At 33.7% G+C, this 12,779-nt stretch overlaps 1 protein-coding gene across 6 annotated transcripts in view; it reads right to left on the reverse strand.

Annotated features, from left to right (window-relative positions):
* TJP1 (tight junction protein 1) overlaps window positions 1–12,779 on the reverse strand; it is a 281,159-nt gene that overhangs the window by 134,446 nt on the left and 133,934 nt on the right. The gene's annotated exons all lie outside the window — the stretch shown is intronic.

Below are 12,779 nucleotides of genomic sequence, written 5' to 3' on the forward strand. Positions count from 1 at the left end.
TACAAAAATATTTATACCAGTCATTTTTACTGTCATCTTGAAGAAATGGAAACAAAGGGGGAAGTGACTGTTAATTGAGGAATGAATGAACAAATTATGGTATATGAATATAATGGAATATTGTTATATACATGAAATTACAGAAGAACTCATTTCAGAGAAACTTGAGAAGATTTGTATGAAGCAAAATAAAGTAAACAGCACCATGAGAACAATTTGTATAATAATAACACTAAAGAACAACAATTTTTAAAGATTTAAGAACTCTACTCAATTCAGTGACTAAGCATGATTCTAAGGGACTAACTATCCACCTCCTGACAAAGAAGTAATGATCTAAAGGGGAAGAATGAGATAGTTTTGAATGTAGTAAATATGTAGATGTTTTACTTAACTCTGCTTACTTGTTACAAGGATTATATCTTTCTTTTCTTTTTTTTTTAATTGAGAGAAGGAACAAGAAAGTTAACAAGGCTGAAAATAAAATAAGTCAAGAAAGAAAGAAGGGTCATTGAAACATTTTTTTTAATGCACAGAACAGAAGAAAATTCTTAAGGAAACACAGATAACTCAGCTTTGAAAGTCACTTGTTTAATTTACTGCAGTTTTTTTTAAAGCAATCTACATAATAAAGATTTTAATTTTCACATATGATTCTTGTTGTTCTACTTTATATATTTAAATTTTTCTCTTTCTGGTATTTATTAAGTTCAGAATTTTAAAAAATAAGATTTTTTTTAAAAGCTGTGGTTAGGCTATTGCAAACTCAGGACTTGCCACATTTCTCAGTTCTGATGAAGATGAAATCTGACTTAAGAGTCATTGAAAATCTTCTTCCCCCAGTCAACCACAAATCTCTCTGAGCCTGCCAAAAGTAGCTAAAATATACTCTTTTAGTTGCTTTTCTATATGTGAAATCTATGAAATCTTCCACTTAAAAATGCAAATTTATTTAAAAGAGTTAACATACTAATATTTTAGCATTAAATTAATTTATCAAATCCACAACTCTATTCTCTAGTCTCCAGTTCATCTGTAAAATAAGACAGTAGGGGGTGGTCAGTGTAGGAATTTATGTTGCCCAACTGCTTATCTGTTATAACAGTTTATTGCGATTTTGTTTTTGTTTTGTTTCTTTCCAATCTGGAGGCTGGTATGGGGGAAGAGCAGGGCTAGAGAAAGAATAGACAAAAAAAAAAAAAAAAACAGGAAATAAAGGAACAGGTTTTTTTTGGGGGGTGGGGGGTGGGGGAGGACAAAAGAGAAAAGAAAAAATCATTGACAAGGAGGAAAGTTTTGAAATGTTTAATTTATTGGATATTTAAAAGTTAAAGTAAATTGTAAATAATAAGAGATTCTCAGTTCCATATGTAATTCTCTTTTTCTATTCGGATTTTTTGAATTTGAATGCTCAATTTATTTGGTACTGGTTAAGCTCAGATTTTTTTTTTAAATGGGAGCAGCTAGATGGCACAGCAGGTAGAGCAACAGACTTGAACTTAAGAGAATCTGAGTTCAAATCTGACCTATGCCACAATACTTAGTAGCTGGGTGACCTGGAGAAAGAAAGAAAGAAGGATGGAAAGAAGAAAAAAAGAAGTTAAGAAAGAAAGAAACCTAAAAAGTAAAATGATAGAAAAGGACAGATTTAAATAACCTTCAAGATTTCTTCCAACTAATATTCCACTAATCATACACTTATCTCTGTCTCTCAAAATATAATTCAAATCTAACTCTTCTGTAAAGCCTTCCCTGATTACTTTAGTGTAAATTATTTCTATTTGTCCTGAATGTCTACTCTTATTATCTATACAATTCATTTGTCAATAAATTATGTATACACTTTAACATCTCCTCAAATATTGTCTTTTCAACTCTTGCTTGAATCTTTTATTATATTTTTAATTTCTCATATGTATGTTTTGACTCCTTGATGAGAGGGAGAGGAGCAAGTCTTATGCTTTGTTCTCTAATTTTGGTTAATGCTGCTTTGTACACGATAGGCTATCAAATATTGCTGGCTATCAAATATTGATGATTTGTTGATTAATTGATATAATGTTAAAGCTCTAAAGGAATGGGATTGAAGGAAGATGATATTTTAATGAAGAAAAAGGGAGAAATGATGCATTCATTACTCAAATTTTTAGGTTTAAAAAGGACAATACTATAGAGAAATGGCACAATAGGGCACATAGTCAAAGGGGAGCATAAAGCCAATGGGTGATTGACGAAAAGAGACTACTGAAAGGAAGAATAAGGACAATGGAAATAGAAATGGAGAAGTCTCAGAAAACTTTGTGTACTTTATAATCTTCCCTAGGGACAACCCAGGACAACCACAAAACATTTGACCCAAAGATCTTATGAACTACCATTCAAATTAAAGTCAAATTTAGTTTTTGTCTATTTTTTTTTTTTTACTCATTTACATGAAGTTCCAAAAGCACAGCACTTTCTTTATTGGTTTTTCTACTGGCAACTGAAATCATCTAGCTAATTAAAAGTTCCAACAAGCCATGACCTTTTTGTTCACAGGTATACGAATAAGTGTCCATTATTCAAAGAGCAACAAAGCACCAGTAGTTCAATACACAGAAAAGAAACTTGCTGAAAGCCAACTGTTGGTACTACATTCTCTGCTTTTTCAGTGCCAGAATAGCTCTGATTTATTTATTTATTTATTTATTTAGAGGCCACTCCCCATGTCCTGTAAAATGAGAACACAGTGAACCAGGGCATCAAGCTGTCTAAACAATAATGAACATTTGTTGGAACTGAAGTTTTCAATATTATAAAATATGTGCAACATGAATTGTATGTGTATTGTTGAGGGCAGATAAATGGGAAATGAATTATTTATGCTGTTTTAATTTTTATGTAAGTGCTATTTCCAAATTATAAAATATGAACACAAGCAGCTGTTATTGGTAATCTGCAGAATCAAAATGAAGTACATAAGCCTCAAATCACTTTATAATCAGTGAGTATTTTTTCTAAAAAGTTATTAAATATACTTGTTTCAGGATTAAGAAAATCAAGGGCTGAAATATTTTCTGTATTATAACTCAACATTTTTTGCATACTGGTTTTTATTTTAACTATGCTGTTAATTTTTTTTCCTACCATAGAAAACTATCACGCTTCCTAGTAAATTCTTTCTAATTTGGCAGATAGTTACTGTACTTTCACCAGACACATTTCTAGGAACACCTAAATCATTTATAAGAAAATGGAGATGTTACTATATCTTTTAGGATGATACATAAAAGAAAATTAGAAAGTCATATTTTATTTTATCTGTTTTTTTAAAAGAAACAAAATACTTCTGTGGATAATATTCTGTTTTAATTCTAAAAGCATATGCAAAATACAATGGTTCATATGTAAGAACTATAGAATCACATAAAAAAGACCAAGAAAATATAGAAGAGGAAGCACTGACTAGTATCAAAAGACTGGGGTTCAAATGTTCCTTCTGTTACACTTCTGAGATTTGGCCAACCCAAATAACTTTATAGACTTCAGTTTTCTGATTTACAAATGAATAAATTGGACTAGATTCTTCTGCAGTTCCTTCCAGCTCCAAGTTCCTAATCTATATCTTTATATACATTATATTACCTGGTAAGGAGCAATATTACAAAAATAAGCAGTTACTAGATTATTGAATATTTGTAAACAATCAATGAACAAATAGAAGTATAGAAATCATGACCCTTAAAAATTTAACACACAATCCACAACAAATATAGATTCAAATCTCATTTATCCATCTAAAAGTCAGTCTTCTAGACTCTTCAGACTTTGGAATAGCATTCTACTGGGAAATTACTGATCCCCCCAAAAATATTATTGTCAACACAAAAAAACAATCTTTTAGCACTCAACAAGAATAAAAACTGCTGCATGGGGCTGAAGACTGAAAGATGACAACCAATGCACTATAATTAGGCAAATGACAGCATCAAATAAAAGGAAAACTGATTTATTGGCAATATGCATATAATTTTTTTTAACATAAGAAAAAGGAGAGAGAAAAGGCAATAAAAGTTAAAGATAAGAGGAGGGTGGAAAAAAAGCAGAGGTTAGAGGCTTTAGAGATGGTGGGCATGGTGATAATGATGGTATCCATATAAATGATGACAACAGTGATTAGAATCCATGACAGAGTTTGTATGCATCAGGCAACAAAGAAGCAAACTGGCAAGATGAAACAAGTTAGACTCTGGACAGAGTGGATGTTTCAGACAGCCTTACTTACTATAGGGCCTTCAAACATAAAATAATTCTACTTTTCATGAAGGTTAGAGCAGAGAAAGTAGAGAATGGCAATAGCTACCTGCATGTAGTACTGTTGAAAGCACAGGTCACACCTCTTTTCCCATCCTCTTAATCCCACATCATGAGTCATTCTCCTTCTTTACCCTCTCACATGTGGCCCTTCTTGCCAAAGCAAATCCCTCTTCATGGACTCCTTATCATGTCCCATCTCATCTTCTCTGGTTAACTTCCTACACTATTATTCCTATTCTCTCTCAAATATCTGGTGGCTCTTTTCCTACTACATACAAATCTTCCTAGCACTCCTCTCCCCACCCCCATCATGCTTAAAAAACCCTCACTTAATGTGACTATCCCTGCTAACTATATCTCTACTTCCTTTCTTGGCTAAACAGCCATTTATACTAGGTACCTCTATTTCCTCTCATTTCACTCAATTTAAAATTCTTTTCTTTGGCTTCCCATTTCATCATTCAACTGAAACTGCTCCCCCCAAAGTTAAAAATTATCTTTGAATTTTCAAATCTAATGGCTTTTTTCTCTGTTTTCATCTTTTTTTTTTTTTTTTTTTGATCTCTCTTCCATCTTTGAACTGTCACTCTCCCTCTCTTTTCTGCATACTCATTCCAGCTAAATTTTTGAGAAACTAATTTCTCCTGGTTCTTATCTTAGTTCTGTCTGTGATCATTCCTCAGTTTTCTTGACTAGATCTTTATCCAGGCTATGTCTACTAACTGAGGATATCCTCTAAGGCTTTCTTCTGGGCTTTTTTTCTTTTCTTTTCTTTTTTTCCCCCTACACTGTATCTCTTGACGATCTTGTCAGTTACCAGTTCTGTGAAGATGATTTCTAAATTTACTGATTTAACTTCATTTCTTTCATGAGTTCCAGTCTCACATCAGTATTACAAGTCCCATAGGCATCTCAAACTTAACATGTAATAAAGAAATAATTTCTTTCTCCTTAGATCCTTCTTTCTTGCCACCTTTCCTAGTACTGTCACAGGCGCTACCATCTTCTCAGTCACCTAGATATGGAACTGCAATTATCATTCCTGATTCCACATATTCAGTCTTTTGCCAAATTTATTGTTTCTAACATCACAGTTTCTTTCCTATACATTTCTTCTATCCACCCACATAGATCTTATCCTACTTCAAGCTCTATCACCTGGACTACTATTGCAGAACCCTTCTAATTGCTCTTCTGATTCATGTCTCTACTCCAAGGCAATCTTCTGAGACTCCGTTACTAAAGATATTGCTAAATATTACCCCATTTCTCCCCCCAGTTCAGCATACACCAAAGAAGAATAAATGAAAAAAGAATTCATCAACCACTTATATGCAAAGAATTGTTCTGAGGAGCAGAAATATAAATAGAAAAACAAGAAAGTTTCTGTTCTTCAGGAATTTCATCGGGGAGACAACATATTGAAAGATTTCCTAGGCAAGTCAGAAGCAAGTTCCATGGTTCATCAGCAAAATATATAGTAATACAACTTTTTTTTTTTTTTTAATTATAGCTTTTTACTTACAAGTTACATGCATGGGTAATTTTACAGCATTGACAATTGCCAAACCTTTTGTTCCAATTTTTCCCCTCCTTCCCCCCATCCCCTCCCCCAGATGGCAGGTTGACCAATACATGTTAAATATGTTAAAGTATATATTAAATACAATATAAGTATACATGTCTAAACAGTTATTTTGCTGTACAAAAAAAATCGGACTTCAAAATAGTGTACTATTAGCCTGTGAAGGAAATCAAAAATGCAGGTGGACAAAAATAGTGGGAATTCTATGTAGTGGTTCATAGTTATCTCCCAGAGTTCTTTCGCTGGGTGTAGCTGGTTCAGTTCATTACCGCTCTACTGGAGCTGATTTGGTTCATCTCATTGCTGGTGATGGCCACATCCAGCAGAATTGATCCTCATATAGTATTGTTGTTGAAGTATATAATGATCTCCTGGTCCTGTTCATTTCACTCAGCATCAGTTCTTGTAAGTCTCTCAATCATTCTGCTGATCTTTTCTTACCGAACAATAATATTCCACAATATTCATATACCACTATTTATTCAGCCATTCTCCAATTGATGGGCATCCATTCAGTTTCCAGTTTCTGGCCACTACAAAGAGACCTGCCACAAACATTCTTGCACATACAGGCCCTTTTCCCTTCTTTAAGATCTCTTTGGGATATAAGGTCAGTAGAAACACTGCTGGGTGAAAGGGCATGCACAGTTTGATAACTTTTTGAGCATAGTTCCAAATTGCTCTCCAGAATGGCTGCTTGTATTCACAATTCCACCAACAATGGTAATACAACTTTAATGTCATTTCTCTTGATATTTATTTCTGTCGAGTATTTGATCATGCCAAGGACTTTGGGACTAAGAACTTTCTTTTTAACATGTACAGAAGGTAAGGTTGCTATTGAGGTAGGGCTTAAGTCACCAACAGAAGCAGTTGTTAGGTTGCCTCTGGAGTTGTCAGGATTTGCTTGCTAAGAAAATGACTATAGGGACTGATCTAGAAACATGGATAGTCATTTCAGAAGTGTGCCAAATTCACTGATTCTCTGGTTTATCTGCCCAATAGTGGGAATTGTTGAAGAAGGTGGGCTTTTTTCCCCACAGGGATTGCTCCCTTAATAGTTTATGGGATCCAGGATGGAAGAAGGCTATTGCTATTTCTAACAAGGGATCTGGGGTCTTGGGCTATGGCTTGAGATGTAAGCAATTGTTCAGATGGTTGTGATGATTTGGCTTCTCTGGCATATGCTGCTTCCTATATGTTGTATTCTTCAGGAAAATTATGCCCAATGATTCAGGTCAGTCCCAATGGATTTGTGGTGGAGAGAGCCATCTGTATCCAGAGAGAGGACTGTGAAGACTGATTACAACATGGTATTTTTCGTTGTTGTTTGCTTGCTTTTTGTTTTCTATCTCATTTTTTTCCTTTTTTGATCTGATTTCATTTGTACAGCATGATAAATGAGGAAATATGTATAGAAGAATTGCAGATGTTTAACCTATATTGGATTACTTGCCATCTAAGGGAGGGGCTGAGAGAGGAAAAAAAATGTAGAACACAAGGTTTTACAAGGGTGTATGTTAAAAACTATCTACACACATATTTTGAAAATAAAGTTGTTTTTTTTTTTTTGAAGAAATATGTCCCAAATCAAATATAAATTCCTCTTTTATGTTTAAAACCCTTGGCAAATTGGGCCCTTCCCAGCTTTCCGATATTTTTATATTTTATTCCCTGCACACACACAAACCACACTGGTCTACTTGCTATTTCTCAAAGAGGATGTTCCATGTCCCCCATTGACAGACTTTATGGCTCTCTATTGCATCCTCATTCCTGGAATGCTTTCTTTTGACCTCTACCTCCTGACTTCCTTGGATTTGGCCAAGACTCAGCTTAAATATGATCTTTTTGTATGTACATAGTTATAGATAACCCCTGGAGAGCAGGGACTTGTCTAGTACAAAACAAACAAATAAATGCTTGTTGACAGATAAAAAATTTAAATCCTATAGGTTTTACAAGGATGTGTAAGCCACACAACTTAAGAGAGCTACATCTTTACTTTAGATAAGATCCTATCATATAGATTCCAGTTTTCACTGGTGAAAGGGAAGGGATAGTTTAAAAGTGTTTAAAACATCACTGAAAATATTAAAAAGTTATTATAATCTTAGAATGGATATAAAATGGATATCTGTAGAGAAATTTAAAAGGGTGAGCATAAGAAAATGTTGTTGAAATAAAATATTTCATCTACCTTATGTGACATCTGGACCCAGAAAGGGTCGCATCAGTCCTAGATTTCAAGGTATAAAGTAAAAGTTTCCCAGCCATCTAAATTTCTTTATAATTTTGTTGTTCTTAGTCATTTTCAATTGTGTCCACCTCTTTGTGACTTCATTGGGAGTTTTCTTGGCAAAGATACTGTAATAATTTGCCATTTTCTTCTCCAGCTCATTTTACAGATGAGGAAACTGAGGCAAACAGGGTTAAGTAACTTGCCTACAGTCACACACATCTGAGGCAGGATCTGAATTCAGGTTTCCTGGTTCCAGACCTAGCACTCTATTCACCGTGCCACTTAGCTGTCCATGCTCTGAGCACCTCATGGCAATTCTAGATCTCAAAACTGCTTTTAATTCCAACAAATGAAACTTCATATTATCACCACACTTGGTAATATTAGGCAGATAACATTGCCTAAATTTAGCAGACTATGTCTTGTGGCCTGAGCACTTTCAGGTCTCTCTGGTTTCTTAAGTGAGGTAGGAAAAGGGAAGTGGAGCTCTTTATAACTGCACCAACTGACTCAAGCAATCAATCCATCAAAAGGATTTTATTCAGGATTTATTACTAGGGAGGGAAAACATACAATAACATTCCCTTTGCAGAGCTATGGTTGGGGGGCAGAGTGGAGGGATGGGGGGCGGGGAGATCCAAAACCAGAGAAGAAACAGCAGAAATCACAGATTAAGACCTATCATTTATTTCAGAACAGTTTTAGGATTATACAAGAAGTTACAAAATTATCATATTCTTTGATCCAGTAACAACAATAATGGCTAATGGCAGAAAATGAAGTGAAATTAAGAAACCTCTTGATGAAGGTGAAAGAGGAGAGTATAAAAGCAGATTTGAAACTTAACATAAAAAATAAAATAAAATCTTGGTTCCATCATTTCCTGACAGATGGAGGGAGAAAAAATAGACACAAAGTCAGATTTTATATTCTTGAACTCAAAGGTCAGTGGAGATAATCGCTGCAGCCATAAAATTCAAAGACACATGTTCCTTGGAAGGAAAGCTATAGCAAATCTGGACAGCATCTAAAAAGCATAGCTATGTGGGCAGCTAGATGGTGCAGCAGCTGGCGCACCAGCCCTGAACTCAAGAGGACCTGAGGACCTGAGTTCAAATGTGACCTCAGACATTTAATACTTCCCAGCTGTGTGATCCTGCTCAAGTCACCTAACCCTAATTGCCACAGCAAAAATAAACTCTCTCTGATACCAATTGACTGTATAACCCTAGGCAATTCATTTAACTACTCAATGCCCTCAAGCAATTTGCTAAATTGCAAAGAAATTACCAATCTGCCTTCATGAAGAAATTTTCTTACCAAGAGCTCCTTACCCAGAAGAAATTATAAATCTCATCAGTAATCAGTTCAATATATAATGAACATCTGAATGCTATTGTGCGACAAGAAAGAAAATCATGGAAAGACTTGTTGAACTGGGAAAACAACATTCACAATGTCTACAATAAAGTAAATGGAAATAATGCTAACTGGCTGAACTCAAATTAAATGAAATGACTTAATCTTGATCTCAGTGGACAGAATGTAAAACATATCTTCCTCCTCTTGGTAGAAAAGGGGAAGATTGCAGATGCAGAATATTGTATATTACATCAGATGCAGTTGCTAAATCAATTGTTGTTGCTTACTATTTTCTTTGGTATAAAAGGTAACATAGGGGCAGCTAAATAGTATATGAGCGAGCACCAGTCCTAGAGTCAGGAGGACTTGAGTTTAAATCTGGCCTCAGATACTTACTAGTTAAGTAACTTGGGTAAATCACTTAGCCTCAATTGCCTTCTCTCTTCTCCCTCCCCATTTGAAAAAAAAAATTATATATTGGAAAATGACTTTTTTTAAGTGTCAGTAAAACTTAGAAAAAACATACTGGCTCTTCTAACCTTCATCATATATTTAAATAATACCAATGAGCCTTATAATTTCATCTGGATAAAGAGATTTTGGTAAAAAACAAAGCAAAACAAAACAAACAAACAAAAAACCTTTCTCCGTCAATGCAGATTGGTAATTTCTCTGCAATTTAGCAAATTGCTTGGGAGTACTGAATAATTAAATGAATTGCCTAGGATCTTACAGGACTTATACCAAGTCTTTTTGACTCCTAGGCCAGCTCTTTACCTTCTATATCCTGAAGTGGCTTTTAAAAGTCCACTTGTCAGAATAAATGATATCATTATGTTCAGCCTACTTTCTTCATGTTACTTTCTTCTATCTTCTATTAATTTGATTATGTTATGAATTTGTGTGTTTTATTTACTATGGAATTGTTACTGCATATTTTTTAAAATGCACAAGATTTTTCAATATAACATATCCTTTGAAGGTCTTAGAAATATGTCTAAATTCCATACCAAGAAACCCCCAGAAATATCAAAAGGAAACTAAGCTTAATTTATAAAGAATGGTGTTCAATCAAAACAGCTTTTGAAATATTTAGAATATGTGGAAGTGAAGCATTTCAGACTATCGTTTGAAAAATATTTCTTAAGCACCCACCTAGAAACAGAGGTTTGCTTGATAAAATGCAAAGCAAGTTAAATAGGAGTATTGTAGTTACTCTTAATATTTATAGATGAATAATGACATTTGCTATTTTCAATTAATCATTGACAAATCACATAATGCTTAGTTTATAAAATTAGTAATAAGTATGCCATTAACAATGGCTTTTTCATAAAAGTTTTTAATCTTAAAATTACAGCTGTTAATGCTTTTGTTTCTTTTTTTAGATTTTTACAATGGCATTCTGATGCTAAAATGTCAGGTGAGACTGGTATTTCTGAAAAGTAAACAGAATATGAAGAGTTTTTGTTTTGTTTAATTTCTTTTCAGCAATTCTAGTCAAAGAGGTACATTCTACTTTGATTCCATCAAACAGAAGTGAGACTTTATCTCAACCTCAAAATGAGAAATTTGAAAGATTCTGAAAATATCCTTAGGAAAATTAGTTTACTCACTGCAGGTATGGGACATTTTGGCTATGTGCCTATGATAAGAAAACATTGAAAACAATGAAAATTTCAACCAGTAAACTTAAATATTCAACTACTTTACTAGAATTTTTATTTCTCATTCATACACTTCAACTCTATATAGCAAAAATATAAATGAACTTGCCTCCATTAAAATAATCAGAACCAATTACCAACCTTGAACAAAGATGGGGGAAAAAGCAGAGGCAGTTTTTCATTATAACTTGAGGTGTAATATAAAATAGAACACAACAATTTTTGGCAAGGGCTTGACTGGACACAAAAACTCTTGAGATTTAAATTTCTTTCTCCATTAAGGCAAAATAAGCCCTCTGAGAGGAGGGTACAAGTTTTTCCAAGAATGGTTCTACTTTGGGGTTTTGGTAATCTCAAGGAAAATAAGAAAAGGAGAAGAGAAAGCATGCTGTCATCTGACGACAGCAGTGTGTTCTTGGCAGCAGCTAGCATCTGCCCTGGCTGCAGTTCCCTTCCTCAGGACCATGAAAAATGACTGTGAATTGAATACAGAGGCTCCTTGAAGTCTTGGGGTTTAGAGAACAGTTCCAATACTCCCTTCCTCCACTTAGCAGGACCTTCCCTGCAGTAATGGATGAAGGAGAAGCTTTAGGGTTTCTAAGTGGCAGCAGCATGGCACTCCTTACTGAATCAAACAGCTACATAAACTGAGAAAAAAGGAAAAGTCATCCTTCCATTCTCTTTCCATGAAACAATTATACTATCATGATACATAAAGCAGGATGAGATAAATCAGAGAAATGAGTACACCAATATCCCTAATAAACCATGATGCAAAAAAAAAAAAAAAATTTCAAATAAAACGTTAGCAATCATCCTACAACAACATATTAAGTTTATACATTATGATAACATTGGGCTCATAATAGAAATGCCTGGTTGGTTCAACATAAGGAAGACAATATATATAATGCAGCATGTTAAATGGTAACAAAAATCACATGGTTATATATCTGAGATCCTGAAAAAAAAAAAATCCAATACTCGTTTCTATGAAAAATTCTAAAACTCATAGAAATAATTAAGCCTTTCCTTTATATAGTAAATAATATTTATTTAAATCTAAGAGCAAGCTTTATATAAAATGCATAAAAGTTAAAGAGACCTTTCCAATAAGTAAAGGTAAAGGAGAATGACTATTAAAAATATTACTATTTAACATACTACTAGAAATGCTAGCTATATTAATAATGTGGGGAAAGGAAATTGAGGAAATAAACATAGGCAAAAATTACTTTTTTGTATATGTCATGATGGTATACTTAAAAAACCATAGAGAGTCAACTAAAAATTAATTGAAAAAATAATTTCAGCAAATTGGCAGGATATGAGAGAAATCCATGTAAATCATTAGTATTCATATATATAACCAACAAAGCCCAGCAAGAGCTAGAAAGAGAACTTTCATACAATACAACGACAGGAGCAATGAAATATTTGGAAATATATGTACCTAGATTTACCCAGGAATTATATGAATCTCAGTATAAAGCACCCTCTTAAGAGAAAATTACACCTAAATAATTGAAGAAACACTAATTGTTCAGGGATGGTTCAGGATAGTATAATAAAAATGACAATTCTATCTAAATTAAGTTACTTATTCAGTGCTATACTAAACAGTCAA

The sequence above is a fragment of the Sarcophilus harrisii genome, chromosome 2 (assembly GCF_902635505.1).
Source record: "Sarcophilus harrisii chromosome 2, mSarHar1.11, whole genome shotgun sequence".
Taxonomy (NCBI): domain Eukaryota; kingdom Metazoa; phylum Chordata; class Mammalia; order Dasyuromorphia; family Dasyuridae; genus Sarcophilus; species Sarcophilus harrisii.